Genomic DNA, 5934 nt, shown 5'->3' on the forward strand with positions numbered 1-5934 from the left:
GTGCATAATATTTAAAGACGCCTAATATAAAGTGTGACTGAAAAAATCTTATGAACATTAAAACATATGTGCCAGGTTCTTAGAAATGTACTCTTTGTTTGTTTTCATGTACATTTTTATACCATTTTTGAGAAAAGTTTCAGTTTAATGACTTGTGATGCAATGATAAAGGAAAATGAGGTAACATGTTTCTCTTCTTTTCTGCTCATTAAATACACCTTAAATCTTCCTGTCTTTTCATCAGGAAGTGAAAAGAGAGCAGCATAAATCCATGTTAAGGATAGGCTACTTTAAAAAGGCATGTAATATGATTTTCTGCAGGAAAAACATGTTTGAACCAGCTTTTAGCAGGGGCAAATTCAGAACTAGTCAGGCGCAGCGTGGACGCATATGTATCTCTGTCAGTGAGCTTGTGACAGCAGCATTTATTTGAGATCCCTGAACTGCTCCGCTATTGTGATAGACGACTGCACTCTCCCCGGGGTTCTGTGCATGTTGTGCTCCACAGAACACATGTTACACACTCCATCTATAAGATCTGTGTGATCGATCATCACTGTGTCTCTCACACACACACACACACACACACACACACACACACACACACACACACACACACACACACACACACACACACACCTACACCTCTCCCCTGCAGCCACTGGGCCGTGACTCAAAGGTAAGTGAACACCTGATGGTAAACTGACCAGTAAGTGTTGAGAAATCTGCTTAATGGTGTTCAAGATCTATGACACAATTCTGCTTTATCAGCAACACACAAATCTATATATTAGCAGATTTATGCTCTGTCAGTCCGTATTCAACCATAATCATTTTAATTTCAGCTGCATTATATGATGGGAAAACGGAGATAAAGAGAAAGAGAGAAGTGTGGATTGTAACACGGTATATATGCAGTTTATATAATATATACTGGTATAAGATTTGAATGTTCTAGACTTAAAATTATAAGTATATATGTATATATATATATATATATATATATATATATACATATTTATATATATATATACACACATATATATAGTTTTACAATTATTATTAACAATCATTACAAATCATTTAAATAATACATTTTAATTAAATACATTATAATGTAGCATAAATATGTGTACGTATTAATAATATTAACATACATAAAACCTATTTATATATAAATACACACATGCACGTATATTTTTAAGAAATATTTGCATGTATATACTGTATATATATGTATATATAATTTATATTATTTATAAATATTTTATATATATAACTAACACATTTTTCTTAAATATATACATGCATGTGTGTTGTTGTTGGGTTTTTTTTTTTTTACTTTTTTTTGTATGTGTGTGTATTTATATATACAAAATAATAATACATAGTACACACACAAACATTATGTAAACACCAACTTTTATTTTGGAAGTGATTAATCGCGATTAATCGTTTCCCAGCACTAATAAAAAAATATATATTTTTAAATATAGTAGACATCTACAGTAATTAGTGTTATTACATTTTATTTTATATATATATATATATATATATATATATATATATATATATATATATATATATAGTGAGGAAAATAAGTATTTGAACACCCTGCTATTTTGCAAGTTCTCCCACTTGGAAATCATGGAGGGGTCTGAAATTGTCATCGTAGGTGCATGTCCACTGTGAGAGACATAATCTAAAAAAAAAAATCCAGAAATCACAATATATGATTTTTTAACTATTTATTTGTATGATACAGCTGCAAATAAGTATTTGAACACCTGTCTATCAGCTAGAATTCTGACCCTCAAAGACCTGTTAGTCTGCCTTTAAAATGTCCACCTCCACTCCATTTATTATCCTAAATTAGATGCACCTGTTTGAGGTCGTTAGCTGCATAAAGACACCTGTCCACCCCATACAATCAGTAAGAATCCAACTACTAACATGGCCAAGACCAAAGAGCTGTCCAAAGACACTAGAGACAAAATTGTACACCTCCACAAGGCTGGAAAGGGCTACGGGGAAATTGCCAAGCAGCTTGGTGAAAAAAGGTCCACTGTTGGAGCAATCATTAGAAAATGGAAGAAGCTAAACATGACTGTCAATCTCCCTCGGACTGGGGCTCCATGCAAGATCTCACCTCGTGGGGTCTCAATGATCCTAAGAAAGGTGAGAAATCAGCCCAGAACTACACGGGAGGAGCTGGTCAATGACCTGAAAACAGCTGGGACCACCGTTTCCAAGGTTACTGTTGGTAATACACTAAGACGTCATGGTTTGAAATCATGCATGGCACGGAAGGTTCCCCTGCTTAAACCAGCACATGTCAAGGCCCGTCTTAAGTTTGCCAATGACCATTTGGATGATCCAGAGGAGTCATGGGAGAAAGTCATGTGGTCAGATGAGACCAAAATAGAACTTTTTGGTCATAATTCCACTAAACGTGTTTGGAGGAAGAAGAATGATGAGTACCATCCCAAGAACACCATCCCTACTGTGAAGCATGGGGGTGGTAGCATCATGCTTTGGGGGTGTTTTTCTGCACATGGGACAGGGCGACTGCACTGTATTAAGGAGAGGATGACCGGGGCCATGTATTGCGAGATTTTGGGGAACAACCTCCTTCCCTCAGTTAGAGCATTGAAGATGGGTCGAGGCTGGGTCTTCCAACATGACAATGACCCGAAGCACACAGCCAGGATAACCAAGGAGTGGCTCTGTAAGAAGCATATCAAGGTTCTGGCGTGGCCTAGCCAGTCTCCAGACCTAAACCCAATAGAGAATCTTTGGAGGGAGCTCAAACTCCGTGTTTCTCAGCCCAGAAACCTGACTGATCTAGAGAAGATCTGTGTGGAGGAGTGGGCCAAAATCCCTCCTGCAGTGTGTGCAAACCTGGTGAAAAACTACAGGAAACGTTTGACCTCTGTAATTGCAAACAAAGGCTACTGTACCAAATATTAACATTGATTTTCTCAGGTGTTCAAATACTTATTTGCAGCTGTATCATACAAATAAATAGTTAAAAAAATCATACATTGTGATTTCTGGATTTTTTTTTTTTAGATTATGTCTCTCACAGTGGACATGCACCTACGATGACAATTTCAGACCCCTCCATGATTTCTAAGTGGGAGAACTTGCAAAATAGCAGGGTGTTCAAATACTTATTTTCCTCACTGTATATATATATATATATATATATATATATATTCTGTATATATATTCTGTATATATATTTCAGTGTGGCAGGGGGAAACATTCAGATGAAATGAAACACTTTCATTTCAAAACCTTTGCCTTGATCAAAAATATTATTAACTAGCATTTAATATTGTTTTGCTGTTTACTTTTTTCACACAAAAAGTAGCTTGTGATCAAGCCATAAATGGTGGACCCCCTAAGGATCCCAGACGAAGACCCCTGGAAAGTTAATTGATGTTGATGAATGAATCACAGACTCTATGCAAACTGAAACGTCAGTGGAAACCCAAAGGAAACTGATCTACCTTTGAACTAACAGCTCTTCATAAAACAAAAATAGCAAACACACTGCCAATCTCAGCAGCAGAAAGACATTTCTCTCCATGTCCTCTGTTATTCTTGGATTTCAATAGTGAGTTATTCAGTGCCGGAGCAGTTTTTCACACAGCTTGCTTTACTTCATTTCATGGCCTACAAGCAGCTGGACTAACATATAACCACAGGGTTATGGGAATGTGTCCAAATGAGATGAACTGGCCATTATGTAAGAGTACTTTGTAACCCTGTTTGTAATTTCAGAGTAGGTCGGCCTTCACCAGTCGCTAACACAGGGTTCATGTGCTTTTTACGGCCTCTGGTGGATATAATTCAAGGCTTTGCTGAACCGTTACATATGATTTTCTGTAGCTGACTATCTCTGGACTGTTATGGTGAATTGTGCTGAAATGACTGATGTATTAATAACATACAAAAGCCTACAGGATTTATATGTGCATTATTAAAGTCATGTGATTGATGGTTTGAGGGACAGGCCTGTCCAGCCCACAGACGTGTTAAGTGCTCATCGCCTGTTATCATCTGTCATAAACTCATCCTATACTGTCAAATAATCCTGCACTATACCGCTGACTAGTGGACACTTTTATGAGAATGAAACGTACACTGTAAAAAAAAAAAGTTGCAGCATTAAATTTTTAAGTGCAGTCAACTTGGATGTTTAAGTCACTTCAACTTCAATTACATTAAACGGACTTAAAAAACGAGTTGAATCATGTATAACTTATAAAAAAGTTGAAAACTGATTTACTTATTTTGATGAGTTAAATCAATGTAAAAACATACGTTGGCATTAACTTTTTTTTTTTTTGAGCTTTTCTGCCTAATTAAGACTTTCGGGTGTTTTTGTTTTTTCCCCCGAGGGGTTGAAGTTACATTTGGACAGTATAAAATAAGAATTCGTTTTGAAATCTCAACAACAGCCTCAGAAAAGCAGTCATTTGCCTCCCCCTCCTGGTGGACGCAGTAATAGTAGCTAGTTACATTACGTCATGGTGTGAAGAGGAAAAGAGAGATGGGTCAAAGTCTCTATTAAGCCATTTTAAAGAGCCCGTGACGTGTGAAAAGTGAGACCTCAGTTGCTGTTTATTTAGAAAATATAAAAATGTAAAAATGAATCATTTGAGGCTATAGGTAAACTAAAATAATTTGAGAAAAGTCGTAATTTGTTAGCCTAATTAGTTGGTAAATTGAATTAAAATATTACAAAAATTATATATTTTTTATATTTATTTTGACAAAAAATACGTAATATTTTCAGAGATGCGACGTCATGTTAAGAACATTCTAAGATTATTTAGGCTATTTTGTCTTTTGGACTGCACGATTCCAGATCATTACTGGTTAAGAAAATACATTTTTAACACTATGGGAAAACTCATAAGTATGATTAAAAAATACAAATATTTTATTCAAAGCAGACGACGTCATAACGGTAAGAATATTCTCATATTATTGCCTTAAAACTACGTCATCTTTTCTGAAAACTCAGAATCGCACCGACTACGTCATAATGTTTAGACCATTATCAAATGATGTGAACGAAAGCTACATTGTAGCCGAAGCCTTTTCGTCATAACTGAGCGGCATGACGTCGAGCCGCATCAAACGCTTCCATTCAGGCAGGGGCTTTATTATGCAGAAATACCAAAATGATTGGCCTGATATCAAAATGAGTGATCATAAATAATAACGCGAGAGTTTGCAAGTTGCCTGCCGACTGTAGTCACAACTGTCAAAGGCAGCGGCGGCGGCGGATACGCGCGTGACCCAGCGCCCATAGCCTACTGTTACTGTACACGGTCGCGGAGATAATATCCCTATCAAACAAATACACGGAATAATCCCGAGGTAAGGACAGGAATCGCGGGGCTGCGGCGAAACTGCGCGACGCTGTGCCTTCTTCTTCCCCTCCGCTTTTCTTTCCGTCGCGTTCACTTCTTCCACCCTCGATTATACTGCACTAAACATATCCCCGTGCCTCCTTTAGCAACAGCGCGAGGGTTTTTTTTTTTTTTTTTTTTTTACTCCTCCTTCGTATTAAAGTCGCCATTTTGCTTCACTGCCTATGAAAGCTTCTTGTATTTTCATATTTTTTGCCGGCGTTTCTGCGTATTTGTGCGCGTGCTTTTGAGTTGGATTTTCATACGAGAGAGCTCGTGGATTACATTAATGAAGAGGGGCGCCGAGTGCAGCCTGGAAACACGGTGAAAGTGTTCGGCTTGTGGGCATTTGCATCAGCTTGCTCTTTTTTTTCTTCTTCCTTCACCTTCTTCTTCTTCATCATCATCGGACACGCACAGCGGGGGCTGTGAGTTTGGCTACCGACCGTAACGCCCGTCTGTCCGTGACCCCCCGCGCGCCAGGTGTGTTTGCCATGTAAAGTCA

General features: G+C 37.6%; 1 protein-coding gene across 1 annotated transcript in view; it reads left to right on the plus strand.

The window, feature by feature from the left end:
- Positions 1-5572: 5572 nt before the first annotated feature.
- znf512b (zinc finger protein 512B) overlaps positions 5573-5934 on the plus strand; it is a 71419-nt gene continuing 71057 nt past the window's right edge. Inside the window, exon 1 of the mRNA XM_084099454.1 lies at positions 5573-5934. This exon is cut by the window's right edge and continues 91 nt beyond it. The gene's annotated coding sequence lies outside the window, so the exon portion shown is untranslated.

This window comes from Abramis brama (genome assembly GCF_963993115.1).
Source record: "Abramis brama genome assembly, chromosome: 22".
NCBI classification, from domain to species: domain Eukaryota; kingdom Metazoa; phylum Chordata; class Actinopteri; order Cypriniformes; family Leuciscidae; genus Abramis; species Abramis brama.